General features: G+C 43.3%; 1 long non-coding RNA gene across 1 annotated transcript; it reads right to left on the bottom strand.

Moving 5' to 3' along the window:
• Positions 1 to 14,391: 14,391 nt before the first annotated feature.
• Positions 14,392 to 15,988, bottom strand: LOC123744732 (uncharacterized). The gene is made up of 2 exons (XR_006771163.1): positions 15,895 to 15,988; positions 14,392 to 15,573 (listed from the first exon to the last, which is right to left on the bottom strand). It is a non-coding gene; the product is annotated as an uncharacterized lncRNA (long non-coding RNA).
• Positions 15,989 to 16,377: the final 389 nt, after the last annotated feature.

The raw sequence follows: 16,377 nt of genomic DNA, 5'->3' as shown, positions 1-16,377 counted from the left end.
AGAGATTATGGTAATGCCATTGCAGGCTCTGTGAGTCTTTAAGGCCCACACCATGTCACTCCATCCTTGCTGTGTGTGTGTGTGTGTGAGTTTTTTCTTTGACATCTGTTGGGAGAAATGACTGATTTACAGTTCAGGAGGGATGCCTAATCACACATATGAAGTTTTGGAAATATCTGACCTTTTTAACCCTTCGAAACAGCCCCTATGACCCCAATTTAAGGCACTTCCGGATGGCACAGGAAGCTAAACGTAAACACATATCCTGATTGGGGTATGCTCTTACAGGATCCTGAGTTTAAAGTCTTTATGTTAAGAATTGACTGATCTACACAGGGTTGAATGCAGTGAGATTCACAAACTGCAGGTTTGGTATATAAAAACCTTTAGGGTGAATTGAATCACTTCAGGTTGCTCCAGGAAGCTTAGACTCAACACAGGTAGACCTCATAGTGGCCAGATGAATTGTCATCGAAGGCAGGTTCATAAGGCATTCATAACCCACATAGGCTTCAGGTTGAATTTAGGGGAGCAGGCATTGTATTCCTATAGGGAGAGATGTCATTGTAAACTGTGAGATGAAAAAAGGTCCAGGCTTCATTATGGGCCTACTTTTTTTCACGTTCGCTGCGCTCAGACCGAGCAAGCTACGGTCAAGCGGGGCATCTCGTAGAACTCGGCACTGCTTAGAGATTATGGTAATGCCATTGCAGGCTCTGTGTGTCTTTAAGCCCCGCATTGTGGTTTCATGTACTTTGACGTGAAGTGGTGAAATTAGCGCTCTATTTTTGTTTTTGACCTTTAATCCCAGAAAAATGGTCTTAACTCAAAAAGCGTTGAGGCCTCGACGCCATCCTGTTTCGGGGCTAACAGCCTATTAGTCCAAACCTATGTTCACCAAGTTTCGTCTTCAAAGTCTTTTCCGTTTAGGAGAAATGGCCATGTTGTGATTGGTGATGTTTTGTACATTTGAAATAAAATTATATTCGCCATCTGGTGAAATTTACTGGGACAGTGGAAAAATGACCAAAGTTTGAACATTTTACAAAACGGAAACTGAATGTCCGAGTGACTTCGTTCGATGACTTCCCAGAAGATCTGTCCCCAGTGCACGGCACGCCGCCGTCGGCAAACTTTACAAACATTCGCGGACATCTAGTAAGGGACTGTACATTAGCAATATGAAGTTTCTCATCGATCAAACAGCAAATGCCAAAAAATGCCCTTCATGTATGGAAGGGCTCGGCTTTCCTACTTTGTATTAAAGTCTATATTGAATTCACAGGTTCTAGTAAAAGTATTATATTTCTGAATCAATATTCCACCACAGGGGGTGCTCCCTCTGCTGTTTCCTGAAGTTCAAAATCATCTCCTATGTTTTGTTGATGTTGAGTCAGGTTATTTTCCTGACACCACACTCCGAGGGCCCTCACCTCCTCCCTGTAGGCCTTGTCATCATTGTTGGTAATCAAGCCTATCACTGAAGTGTCGTCTGCAAAGTTCATGATTGAGTTGGAAGAGTGCATGGCCACGCAGTCATGAGTGAACAGGGAGTACAGGAGAGGGCTGAGAACGCACCCTTGTGGGGCCCCAGTGTTGAGGATCAGCGGGGTGGAGATGTTATTTCCTACCTTCACCACCTGAAAGTTGTTTTAATTTGAAATTAAAGCGTACTGTTAGCTAGCTAGCTAACATTAGCTGGCTGGCTCAATAGCTAAAGTTTCGTATATGATCTGTGTAGTAATATTATTCATATTTCAGAGCCATTTGCATTGCTGGTTATAGCCTAATGTTAGCTAGCTAGCTAACATTGAACCTGGTTGGTTAGCTACCTGCAGATTCATGCAGGGTAGTAATGTTATGTGTTGGGATTATGGTTCATTGATTAGCTAGCTAGCTACATGTCTAAACAAAATACTCCACTATGCAAGTAACAATTTCACTACACCTTCTGTATCCTGTGCATGTGACAAATAAACTTTAGTTTTATTTGATGTAGTATGTGTTTACCAGAGACGGTAATGTGAAAAACATGACCTGCACCAAAGTCAAATTAGGATATAACGATAAGCCAACGAGACAGTGTCCAAGTTAAAAAATGATCTGGTAGAATGCCCTGCTTTTATTTAGTCACACTCACAAGCGTAAGCAGTTTTCTGTAATTGGCTCGCCATTAACTTGTAAATAATGATCTTGTTGTGAGTTCATGTTTCTGTAATAATGAAGACAAATGAAATAAAGTGAAGACGTAGTCAGCTATATGATATGGTCATTATTTGAACTGTCTAGCCAGCTAATGTAACATTAGCTAGTAGGCTAACAAGCTAGAAACTAACCAAAACCTTGTTTGGAAATGAGCTTTTAGTTGCCTGGTTTGCTATATTGACATATACTAAATTTATTTTTTAACGGCTGGGTTTATTGGTGTTAAAATACACTAGCTGTGCTATTTTGGACCACCAGGCTGCTGATGTCATGCAGCCTGTTGTTTTTGTGTTTATACTTGTTCATCACGACAATGACAAGTTTGATGTCGGACGACAATAGAATGTTCATGATGTCACTGCAAAAATCTGTCGATAGACATAGTATAAACCAGCCTTTAGTTTTTAAAATCTTTGGTTGTTTAGTACATGGCCTCACATGTGAATCCTTAAAGAGATTATTGGGGCTAAGGCTTAAACCTGTTAGGGCTAGGGGGCAGTATTGACACGGCCGGATAAAAAACGTACCCGATTTAATCTGGTTACTACTCCTGCCCAGTAACTAGAATATGCATATCATTATTGGCTTTGGATAGAAAACACCCTAACGTTTCTAAAACTGTTTGAATGGTGTCTGTGAGTATAACAGAACTCATATGGCAGTCAAAACCCTGAGACAAATCCTGACAGGAAACTGAAATCTGATGTGTGGATATCACTTCAAACATTTGCCATTGAAACACACAGTGGCTTGCGATTCATTTAGCTTTCACTAGATGTCCCCAGTCTTTACAAAGTGTTTTGAGCCTCCTACCATCAAAATTGTCTGAAAGAGAGGATGTTTACCTTGGTCACAGTAAATGGGCCATTACGATTGTGACGTCGGCGCCCATGGGTACTCTCCCTTTTCGAAACGTTTTGAAAGACAATGCAACCATCCCGATGGAATATTATTGAAGCCCTGGTTGAAAAAGCCCCTAAAGATTTATGTTATACAACGTTTGACATGTTTGAACGAACTTAAATATATTGTTTTTGCTCATTCCTGACGACAAGTCAGAAGCAGACGGTACATTTTCACTAGCCTTCGGAGTGCGCTAACGCTATTGGGACATAAATTATTAACTTTTTTGAACAAAACTACATTTGTTATGGACCTGGGATTCCTAGAAGTGCCTTCTGATAAAGATAATCAAAGGTAAGGGATTATTTACAATAGTATTTTTGATGGTTGATCGTTCCAAGATGGCTCAAAACATGTATAGCCTAGACAATTTTTCTGGTCATACCTCGTCGTTTATTGCAAAGTGTGATTTCCCAGTAAAGTTATTTTTAAATCTGGCAAAGAGATGGCATTCAAGACATGTTAATCTATAAGTCTTTGAATGACAATATTACATTTTAACAATGTTTTCGAATAGTAATTTTGTAAATTGTAGCGCTAATAAACCGGAAGCATTTGCAGCAAAATATTTTCTGAACGTCATGCGCCGATGTAAAATGCTGTTTTTATATATAAATATGAACTTTATGCATGAGTTGTGTAACATGATGTCCTAGGAGTGTCATCTGATGAAGGTTGTCAAAGGTTAGTGCTGCATTTAGTTGTGTTTTGGGTATTTGTGATGCATGCTAGTTGCTTTGAAAATGGCTGTGTGATTATTTCTGGCTGGGTACTCTGCTGACATAATCTAATGTTTTGCTTTTGCTGTAAAGCCTTTTTGAAATTGGACAACGTGGTTCGATTAAGGAGAGGTTTATCTATAAAACGGTGTAAAATAGTCATATGTTTGAGAAATTGAAGTTATAGCATTTATGAGGTTTTGCATTTAGCGTGACGCGATTCCACTGGCTGTTGATTTGTGTGGGACACAAGCGTCCCACTGGCCCAGAGAGGTTAAGAGGGTGTGAATGATGCTGAATGGGTGTAGACAAAGAAGAGCTCTCCAGTAGGTTTACCAAAATGTTCAAGGGCTATTTTCTCAAAAGTGAGATTACAGAATTACTTTCCCATTGTTCCTCAACTGTAGTGTATTACATAGAATTTTCTAGCACTGAGTCTCTACTTTTATCCAATGTAAAAAAACACAATTTCAAATTTTGCTACATATGACAGAATTGAGCCAGTACACTTTCAGGGCTTGTCCACTCAGAGGGGACAACAGAAGGTGTGACTCCCAAATTGCACCCTATTGCCTTTATAGTGCATGTCTTTTGACCAGATGGCTTTTTTAGGACAGAATAAGTTGTCCAAATTAGATATCAGGTTTTCAGAGGAAAACCAAAGCTAGAGGCCATCTGTCAGATAGCTGGCACGGAGGTATTATGTTACTTTGAACAGTTGGCCCTCAGAAAACAAATGCATTTAGTTGGTTTTCATGGTATAGTATGTCCCTAGATTTCTCTCTAAAAATGTCCCACAATCACCAAGCTTGTATGTAAGTTACATTGCCCATTATATATATATATATATATATATATATATATATATATACACATACACACACACAGTTGAACTCCGAAGGTTGCGTACACCTTGGCCAAATACATTTAATGTCACAGTATCCAACGAAGGTGGCGCCCCTCCTCGGTCGGGCGGCGCTCGGCGGTCGTCGTCGCCGGCCTATTAGCTGCCACCGATCTATGTTTCTGTGTCTTTTGGTTTTGTCTGTCTATCCCGCACCTGTTTCGTGTCTGTCATTAGTGGGGGGTTATTTAGTGTGTATTTTCAGTTTGGGTTCTCGTGCGGGATTTTTTATTGTCCACTCACGACAGTTGTGTGTGTGGCCTGTTTCGCTGGCCTGTGTCAGCTTTATTGCCGGGCTGCGCCCCGTGCGTTTTTTTCTCGTGTTTATTTTGGGAATGTGTTTTCCCTGGCGTACTTTATTGAGCGCCCTGTGCCTTTCGGCTATTGTGTTTTTTCCCGTTGCATTAAAACACTGTTGCTCCGGCCCTCTGTCTCCTGCGCCTGATTCCGCATCTCCACTGGTCCTAGAATTCCGTGACAGAATCCCGCACCTTCATGGAGTCAGCAGGAGCAGAAGCGCCGTCCATGGCTGAGCAGGTCTCTCAACACGCCAGCCTCCTCCACCGCCTAGGCTCGGCCATGTACCAGGTGTTGGCCCGGTTGGAGAGCTGGGAGAGAGGTGCTTCCCCAGCCAGACCAGCTTCGGTCCCTCACCCTGTGCCCCTACCCACACCCACTGAAGCGGGCGCCGGCGGTATCCAGATCACACCTCCCAGGGAGTTCGATGGGAGGGCCGCTGGGTGCAAGGAGTTCTTGCTCCAGTTGGAACTGTACCTGGCAACCGTCTGCCCCCCCCCCCCCTCCGACGAAGAGAGGGTGAGCGTCCTCGTCTCGTGTCTCACAGGGTCGAGCCCTGGAATGGGCCAATGCGGTCTGGGATGGTCCAGACTCGGCTCGGGGCGACTACCCTGAGTTCTTCGATCATCCCCCGGAGGGCAGGGCGGCGGGTGAGCGGCTATTTCATCTGAGACAGGAGACGAGGAGCGCTCAGGATTTCGCCCTGGAATTCCGGACTCTCGCCGCTGGATCGGGGTGGAACGAGCGGGCCCTGATAGACCACTATAGGTGTAGTCTTCGCGAGGACGTCCGCCGGGAGCTGGCTTGTAGGGACAACACCTCCACCCTAGAGCAACTGGTGGATTTGTCCATTAGATTGGACAACCTACTGGCTGCCCGGGGACGTTCCAGTTGGGGACTGTTCGTTCCGCCTCCCAGTCCTCCTGCTCCACAGCCCATGGAGATAGGGGGGGCTGCGTCGAGGAGGACCACAGGGGGGGGGTCTCTCCTGCACCCGCTGTGGGCGCAGAGGACACACTGTGGACCGGTGCTGGAGAGGTCCACCCGGGAGTTCGGCGGGCAGGCAGAGCACTACTTCGACCCCCCCAGGTGAGTCCGCACCAGCCACACCCAGAGCCCCCTGTCGACCACATGTACACCTCCGTTTGTTTTCCTGATTTTTCCCCTCACTTCCAGTATAGGGCACTAGTCGATTCAGGTGCAGCTGGGAGTTTTATGGACCGTGGGTTAGCTAAGAGGTTAGGGATTCCCCTGGTTCAGCTGGACCACCCCTTCCCCGTGCACGCCCTAGATAGTCGACCGCTAGGGTCAGGCCAAGTAGGGGAGGTCACAGTGCCACTGGTTATGCAGACATGGGGGGGTCATGAGGAACGTATCAGCCTGTTCCTCATTGACTCCCCGGCGTTTCCGGTGGTACTGGGAATCCCCTGGCTAGCTACTCACAACCCTCAGATTTCGTGGAGGCAGAGGGCTCTTGCGGGGTGGTCGAGGGAGTGCTCAGGTAGGTTCATAGGAGTTTCCATCGGTGCGACTACGGTGGAGAGTCCAGACCAAGTCTCCACCGTGCACATTCCCTCAGAGTATGCAGATTTGGCTATCGCCTTCAGTAAGACGAAGGCAAATCTATTACCCCCCCATCGACGAGGGGATTGTGCGATAAACCTCCAGGCCAACGCGGGCCTTCCTAGGAGTCACGTGTATCCTCTGTCTCAGGAGGAGACAGCGGCTATGGAGACATACGTCACTGAGTCCTTGAGACAGGGATACATTCGGCCATCCAAGTCCCCCGTCTCCTCAAGCTTTTTTTTCGTGAAGAAGAAGGAGGGAGGTCTGCGCCCGTGCATTGACTATAGAGGTCTAAATGCTATCACAGTGGGTTTCAGTTACCCGCTACCTCTCATTGCTACGGCAGTGGAGTCATTTCACGGGGCGCGCTTCTTCACGAAATTAGATCTCAGGAGCGCGTATAACCTGGTGCGTATCCGAGATGGAGACGAGTGGAAAACCGCATTTAGTACCACATCGGGCCATTATGAGTACCTCGTCATGCCGTATGGGTTAAAGAACGCTCCCGCTGTCTTCCAATCCTTTGTGGACGAGGTCCTTAGGGACATGCTCGGGCAGGGTGTGGTGGTGTACATCGATGACATCCTGATCTACTCCGCCACACGCGCCAAGCATGTGTCCCTGGTGCGTAAATTGCTTGGGCGGCTGCTGGAGCATAACCTATACGTAAAGGCTGAGAAATGTGAGTTCTCCAAACGAGCGTCTCTTTTCTGGGATACCGCATTTCCACCTCGGGGGTGGTGGTGGAATGTGACCGCATTACGGCTGTGCGTAATTGGCCAACCCCAACCACTGTGAAGGAGGTGCAGCGGTTCTTGGGGTTCGCTAATTATTATCGGAGGTTTATCCGGGGTTTTGGCCAGGTGGCGGCTCCCATTACCTCACTGATGAAGGGGGGTCCGGTGCGGCTACGATGCTCAGCAGAGGCGGACAGAGCCTTCCATCGTCTGAAGGTGCTGTTTACCAACGCTCCTGTCCTAGCGCATCCGGATCCCTCATTGCCATTCATAGTGGAGGTGGACGCGTCCGAGGCTGGGGTAGGAGCTGTGCTATCTCAGCGCTCGGGCGTTCCTCTGAAGCTCCGCCCATGTGCATTCTTTTCCAAGAAGCTGAGCCCGGCGGAGTGCAACTATGATGTGGGGGACCGGGAGCTGTTAGCCGTGGTCAGGGCTTTGACGGTGTGAAGACATTGGCTTGAGGGGGCACGTCACCCTTTTCTCATCTGGACCGACCACCGTAACCTGGAGTATATCCGAGCAGCGAGGAGGCTTAACCTCTTACATCTAGATGTTCCGCTAGCGGAACAACTGATCCAATATCCAATGATAGGCGTGGCGCGAATTACAAATTCCTCAAAAATACAAAAACTTCAATTTTTCAAACATATGACTATTTCACAGCATTTTAAAGACAAGACTCTCCTTTATCTAACCACACTGTCCGATTTCAAAAAGGCTTTACAGCGAAAGCAAAACATTAGATTATGTCAGCAGAGTACCTAGCCAGAAATAATCAGACACCCATTTTTCAAGCTAGCATATAATGTGACAAAAACCCAGAAGACAGCTAAATGCAGCACTAACCTTTGATGATCTTCATCAGATGACACACCTAGGACATTATGTTATACAATACATGCATGTTTTGTTCAATCAAGTTCATATTTATATCAAAAAACAGCTTTTTACATTAGCATGTGACGTTCAGAACTAGCATACCCCCCGCAAACTTCCGGGGAATTTACTAACAATTTACTAAATTACTCACGATAAACGTTCACAAAAAGCATAACAATTATTTTAAGAATTATAGATACAGAACTCCTCTATGCACTCGATATGTCCGATTTTAAAATAGCTTTTTGGTGAAAGCACATTTTTCAATATTCTACGTACATAGCCCAGCCATCACGGGCTAGCTATTTAGACACCCGGCAAGTTTAGCCTTCACCAAAATCAGATTTACTATTATAAAAGTTTGATTACCTTTTGTTGTCTTCGTCAGAATGCACTCCCAGGACTGCTACTTCAATAAGAAATGTTGGTTTGGTCCAAAATAATCCATCGTTATATCCGAATAGCGGCATTTTGTTCGTGCGTCCCAGACACTATCCGAAATGGTAAATCAGGGTCGTGCGCATGGCGCAATTCGTGACCAAAAAAATTCTAAATATTCCATTACCGTACTTCGAAGCATGTCAACCGCTGTTTAAAATCAATTTTTATGCAATTTATCTCGTAAAAAAGCGATAATATTCCGACCGGGAATCTCCTTTTCGGCAAACAGAGGAAAAATCACAAAGACGGGGGCGGCCAGGGCACACGCCTAAGCCCACAGTCCCTTGATCGGCCACTTGAGAAAGGCGATAATGTGTTTCAGCCTGGGGCTGGGATGACGACATTCAGGTTTTTCCCGGGCTCTGAGCGCCCATGGAAGACGTAGGAAGTGTCACGTTAGAGCAGAGATCCTTTGTAAAAGATAGAGATGGCAAAGAAGTTCAAGAAATGGTCAGACAGGCCACTTCCTGTAAAGGAATCTCTCAGGTTTTGACCTGCCATTTGAGTTCTGTTATACTCACAGACACCATTCAAACAGTTTTAGAAACTTTGGAGTGTTTTCTATCCAAAGCCAATAATTATATGCATATTCTAGTTAGTGGGCAGGAGTAGTAACCAGATTAAATCGGGTACGTTTTTTATCCAGCCGTGAAAATACTGCCCCCTAGCCATAACAGGTTAAAGTGTTGTTTGATGAAGCATTGTCTGTATATTTTTTTTGGCCTTTGTCATAGGCGTCATAAGGATAGGACCAAGGCGCAGTAGGTATAGTGCTCATACTTAATTTATTCGATGAAAACACTTAAACAAAATCAACAAACGACGAAAAACAGTTCCATAAGGCATCCAGGCTATACAGAAAATAACCACCCACAAAACAGAAGTGAAACAAACGTCAACTAAATATGGCCTCCAATTAGAGACAACCAGCTGCCTCTAATTGGAGGTCCTACCAAAAACCCAACATAGAAATAGAAAACTAGATTTAAACAGAAATAGAAAACATAGAACCTACACCAAAACACACAAAACAAACACCCCCTGCCACGCCCTGACCAAACTACAATGACAAATAACCCCTTTTACTGGTCAGGACGTGACAGCCTTTTCCCCCAGTATTGTCCCAGCCAAATCCGCGGCAGCAAGAAGAATTATGTCCTCCACGATAGTATGTGGCTTGCCTGTCCTAGCCACTCGGTAGCTCACCATATAAGTAGCTTCTAGCCCTTCTTATTAATTGTATCTGTTGCTTTAATACATGTCTTACTAATCAAAAGTTGTCTTTATTCTCGCTCAAAAAACTCCTGTGGCTTATTTTTCAAATTGTCATGTTTCGTTTCTAAATGTCTGCGCAAGAGTGAAGCGGTTAATGTGATTGGATGTTAATTATTTGACTAGCCTACCTGTATTTGACATTGTGTTGTTATTTAGCTAAACACTAGATGGTTTAATTGTATTTTTGGCAGTGAAACGAGGCTACTCAGGTGAGAAAAAAAACTCACCCAAATGTATAGCCCCTTTGGGAAATATAAATGTACTGTTGAAAATGTGGGGAATGCCTGCTCTATGCCGATCCTTCAGCTGTTTAATTGTTTCAACTGCAGATTTTAGCTTTAATGTGTATTCTTCTGATGTGCTGTACCAGCCAACCAAACTACGTTCGTTATTTAAGAATGTCAGTTTGACCATATGAAACAGTGTTGCTTCCTTCCCTGTCCTTGCCCAAACCTGGGCACGAACCAGGTACCCTCTGAACACATCGGCGACCGTCACTAACGCACACTGCTATCTAGCTAGCCATGTCACATTGCCTAGACATGCCCTGTTTAATCTACAATTCTCTATGAATGACTGTATTTCTATAGAATATAAAGGAAAGATTCACCCATTTTGAGTGTTATATTGTTTTTGTGCATCTCTGTGATTTTTCTATCGATTCCCTGGGTCATTTCATGTTTTCATGTGTATCTGAGTTATTAGCGTTCAAGCAGGCAGAAATTCTGGTCGGTATGACGTAGCATATTTATAAAGCTGTTCTCACTACACTGGTAGTTAATAGGAATACGGCTTTTAGATTGCGAAAACGTCTATCATACAAGACAGATTTGAATGCTGGCCGATGTCATAACGCGGGAGGTTGTCTTCTCTCGAATGAGCCATTGGTCATATTTTTGCAACATTCCAGTCGAGCTTTAAATTACGTTCAGCTTATAAAGGCTTCATAAAGCCTTCACAAGCACTACATAAATGTGTTAGTATCTTTAACCGTATGTCATGGTTCATAAATGTGTCATAACTGTGTCATAATCATCATTGTCAAATGTGACATAACCAACTATGTTGGATATAATATAACCATGTGCTTTGTAAAGGGTCACATGTTGGGTCGAAGGATTGGAATACTTTCTAAAGTAAAGTCATCTTAGTCACATTACACAAATTTGACCTTCATTAGTTAGGGTTAGGTTTAAAATCTAATTTTCAGAAGATAAATTGTGGAAATGGGCAGGGTTTAGCCATAGTTCTGACTTTCTGACTGTGTTAACTAGTGACGATGACAAATACTTCACTCAGTAAGGTCCATCCTATAGAATTCTATGGTCACTCCCACTAAGGCCAACTTTGAATGGTAGCTATCCCAGGCTTATATGTGCTGTGTGTGCAATAGTCTGGGAATGCCGTTACACCAAGAAACACTTACCTTGATGAAAGCCTCCAACCTAACGAAATTGAAAGTGGCTTTCTTCTGGAAGCGAGTTACATGCTCCTCGTACACAAAAACGAGCCATACCGCGCAGCATTGGGCCCATCAGGTCTTTCGACACATTCCCTGACTCCCCCGCTGAAACATCAGCCACAGGTTGGACAACTCCATATCATCTTGGCTCTGATACACACACACAAGCTATGCAGGTCCATCAACCCATTTAAATACCTCTCACACCGTACAGTATCCTATGAATCATGAGAGAACCTTCATAAATCAGTAGAACATTAATAACCTATTTTTTGACACTTTATGTAGTGTCCTGTAGTACTTAGTTTGAAGTGAGGCACCTTCAGTCATTCATAACACATCCATAAAGACTGTATATCGAAATGGAGCTGCACTTACTTTAAAGTCAGGCCCCTTCAGTCATTTATAACACGTACATAAATGCCTTGTATCATGACTTACTATAAAGTCAGACACCTTTGGTAATTCATAACACATACATAAAGGCTTAATGATGTAAACACAAATGTATTAACACTTTGGAAATTATCACCAACTACTAAAACAAATAAACATTACATTTTTAAATGTAACCTTTATTTAACTAGGCAAGTCAGAACAAATTCTTATTTACAAACCCGGATGATGCTGGGCCAATTGTGTCCCGCCCTATGGGACTCCCAATCACGGCTGGTTGTGATACAGCCTGGATTCAGACCAGACTGTGTGTAGTGACGCCTCTAGCACTGAGATGCAGTGCCTTAGACCACTGCGCCACTCGAGAGCCCTAAATAAGGTACTTCTCGCATGTGTCAGAGATTTCTGTTTAAACCATACATATCCTTTTATTTGTATATTTCTAAAACAATACAATTACATACAATTTCAAAAAGTCCAGCAATGAATTAAACATTACACAGGTTTAGGCTGGACACATGAAATTTAACAACTTTTTTTTTCGGATAAAAACGAGTTCATTGCATTTGCTGTGGTGCCCAGTTTCATAATATGACCATACAGTGAGGGAAAAAAGTATTTGATCCCCTGCTGATTTTGTACGTTTGCCCACTGACAAAGAAATGATCAGTCTATAATTTTAATGGTAGGTTTATTTGAACAGTGAGAGACAGAATAACAACAAAAAAATCCAGAAAAACACATGTCAAATGTTATAAATTGATTTGCATTTTAATGAGGGAAATAAGTATTTGACCCCCTCTCAATCTGAAAGATTTCTGGCTCCCAGGTGTCTTTTATACATGTAACGAGCTGAGATTAGGAGCACACTCTTAAAGGGAATGCTCCTAATCTCACTTTGTTACCTGTATAAAAGACACTTGTCCACAGAAGCAATCAATCAATCAGATTCCAAACACTCCACCATGGCCAAGACCAAACAGCTCTCCAAGGATGTCAGGGACAAGATTGTAGACCTACACAAGGCTGGAATGGGCTACAAGACCATCGCCAAGCAGCTTGGTGAGAAGGTGACAACAGTTGGTGCGATTATTCGCAAATGGAAGAAACACAAAAGAACTGTCAATCTCCCTCGGCCTGGGGCTCCATGCAAGATCTCACCTCGTGGAGTTGCAATGATCATGAGAACGGTGAGGAATCAGCCCAGAACTACACGGGAGGATCTTGTAAATGATCTCAAGGAGGCTGGGACCATAGTCACCAAGAAAACAATTGGTAACACACTACGCCGTGAAGGACTGAAATCCTGCAGCGCCCGCAAGGTCCCACTGCTCAAGAAAGCACATATACATGCCCGTCTGAAGTTTGCCAATGAACATCTGAATGATTCAGAGGACAACTGGGTGAAAGTGTTGTGGTCAGATGAGACCAAAATGGAGCTCTTTGGCATCAACTCAACTCGCCGTTTTTGGAGGAGGAGGAATGCTGCCTATGACCCAAAGAACACCATCCCCACCGTCAAACATGGAGGTGGAAACATTATGCTTTGGGGGTGTTTTTCTGCTAAGGGGACAGGACAACTTCACCGCATCAAAGGGACGATGGACAGGGCCATGTACGGTCAAATCTTGGGTGAGAACCTCCTTCCCTCAGCCAGGGCATTGAAAATGGGTCGTGGATGGGTATTCCAGCATGACAATGACCCAAAACACACGGCCAAGGCAACAATGGAGTGGCTCAAGAAGAAACACATGAAGGTCCTGGAGTGGCCTAGCCAGTCTCCAGACCTTAATCCCATAGAAAATCTGTGGAGGGAGCTGAAGGTTCGAGTTGCCAAACGTCAGCCTCGAAACCTTAATGACTTGGAGAAGATCTGCAAAGAGGAGTGGGACAAAATCCCTCCTGAGATGTGTGCAAACCTGGTGGCCAACTACAAGAAACGTCTGACCTCTGATTGCCAACAAGGGTTTTGCTACCAAGTACTAAGTCATGTTTTGCAGAGGGGTCAAATACTTATTTCCCTCATTAAAATGCAAATCAATTTATAACATTTTTGACATGCGTTTTTCTGGATTTTTTTGTTGTGTTATTCTGTCTCTCACTGTTCAAATAAACCTACCATTAAAATTATAGACTGATCATTTCTTTGTCAGTGGGCAAACGTACAAAATCAGCAGGGGATCGAATACTTTTTTCCCTCGTGATATTTCCCAGCTGCTTGCTGTCGTTTTGAAGTTCTCACAAAAAAACAGGCCTTATTTTAGGGCATTTTTCACCCTGCCAGCTCCTGTTAGTTCTATTGAGCGCTGTGGCACCAACTCGCCTTCCGAACATTCTATTTCCAGCTTATTGTTCAACGTCACAATGCCTGCTTCGCTATTGTTGGCAATGAGACCTGCTTACGTTGTTTATAGTTAAAATGTAAACAAAATAAAAATAAAAAATTAATCTTGGAACTCTGAGGTCGTCCCATTGTTTCCTATAGGAGAAATATAGGCATGTCTGTCTATTTTGCCAAATATCTCGCAATGTGTATATTTGGATTTCTTTCAAGTGTCGGGTCGCGTCAATTCAATTTGGTATTGGAATAAAACAGTTAACACAGAGTAACTTCTGATTTCTTTGTACTTTAATTAATGCAAACACATTTATGGTAAATATGATGTTCGTATATACGGGCTCGCTGTGTCACCACGCAGGGCAGACAGAGAACTCAGTTACACATCCTTTGCTTTTCATTAAATACTCTGACAGAGATAGTTCCCACTCACTGCTGGCCTGTCAGAGGGAGGATGAGCGTGGTTTAAACTTACTCATCCTATCGTTGGCGTGCAGGTTGGTCCCAACCTCGAGACGCCTCCTGTTGCCGGGCGTAGTTATTATCTTTGGCAGTCGATTTATCTTGTTGCACAATGCAGTTCTCTAAAACCCTGACACCCCTCCGCATATACATTTCACCCATATCCTGCCCATATCTTTTAACAAGCTCTTCCACATCCCTGATTTACAGCATCTGCATTCTTTCCATATGACTCACCATCCCATGGCCCCTTCCTCTCACACAGCAGTATGCTCTTATCATATAGAGTATAAACTTAATATTATAGCATAGCTTCTTTGTTATATTATATAGGTTATGCAAACAAATAGTTGATCAAACCCTAACACAAGTCAAACGCCATTTTAATCAGGAGAATTTCCTCTTTTAATTATTTAAGTCTGGGCCGCAAGCTCCACTGTCATCAAACGCTAGCCCAAAAATACTTGTTTTCACTTGGAAAGCTGAGCTCCCCCCATTGTTTGCCTATGCAGAGGAACAGTCTGGGAAGCGAGCTCATTTGTCATCGATCGCTAGACCAGAAATAGTCAGAAGTTTTCATTTTTTCCGTACTTCCTCATTACGCAGCCATAAGCACAGTTGACACCATCGAGGTGCGGAGGTTTACTTTCTACCCCAGTTGCTTTTTTATCAGTTTCGTCTGACGAGCAGATTGTAGTGGTAAAATGAAAAGGGATCAACAAAAATTGTGCCATTTTGGCGAAATGGAATTCTAAGCGTCACTCCGGTCAAAACATCTGCGGCCGTTCGATTCCATTTATTTGCTATGAGCTCGCGCTAGTGTTCCAGCTTATCCAACGTTCTTAAGCCGTTTTTCAGCCTGGGGTGAATTTTGACTCGCTCTATTGTCCAGCCTAACAGGACTGTGAATATTGTAGCTTGTCCCTGAGCTGTTGGAGGAATGGTTCTTGCCTCTCTGCCTGCTGGAGGTACTGCATGTTGGATCCAACCTTAAAATTAACAACAAATAAAGTTAGCAGGTCTGTTAGGAAATGTCTTTAACACACCATCTTGATAAGGGCATTTCTGTGCTAAACCATAAACTCTAAATGGGGAGATAGAATATTATTATATTCCTCTTTCATGTACAAGTCTCATGACGTGACTATGAGACGTGTATTTAGCTAGCTAGTAAAAGTTCGGCTAGCTAGCAATTGCTGTAAAGTCACCAGAATTATTTGAAATAACGACTGAGGTGGCTACAGTATGTAATGTAAGTCAACACTTTACTACAAACTAATTTAAACTACAATATATAAAGGTTAACTTACTTGTTTTTCACTGTCAGGTTGGCACCACAATTGGGTATTTGATTTGCGAACTCAGCGTCTCATCAGCAACAATAAAAAGTACTTCCGGGTAACGGAATTTCTGAAATGTTCTAAATAAAAGTCCACCACGTAATAGTATAAAAGTGTCAACAACCTGAATTTATTAATGATATATGAAAAATAATTGTCTAAAAATTAACAATGGTTCATATTTGTTCATATTAAGGTGACATTTGCATTAAATGTGGGTTTTAAAACATGTTCCAAGGTCATAAATATCCCCAATGTGAATCACTGTACAGTATATGGAATACATATTGGCTTATAGAGCAAAAACAGTTCTAAGTGATGGAGTAAAAGTATTGTTGGGAGTACTCAACAGGGTCTGTAGAATGTATATCTGGCATCATTTCATGTAGTTCTGAATAATATCAAATCAAATCAAATTTATTTTTATATAGCCCTTCGTACATCAGCTGATAT

Source organism: Salmo salar, chromosome ssa09, assembly GCF_905237065.1.
Source record: "Salmo salar chromosome ssa09, Ssal_v3.1, whole genome shotgun sequence".
NCBI classification, from domain to species: domain Eukaryota; kingdom Metazoa; phylum Chordata; class Actinopteri; order Salmoniformes; family Salmonidae; genus Salmo; species Salmo salar.
Note: the sequence above shows the minus strand (reverse complement) of the source record. Positions and strands in the feature narration are given on the sequence as shown.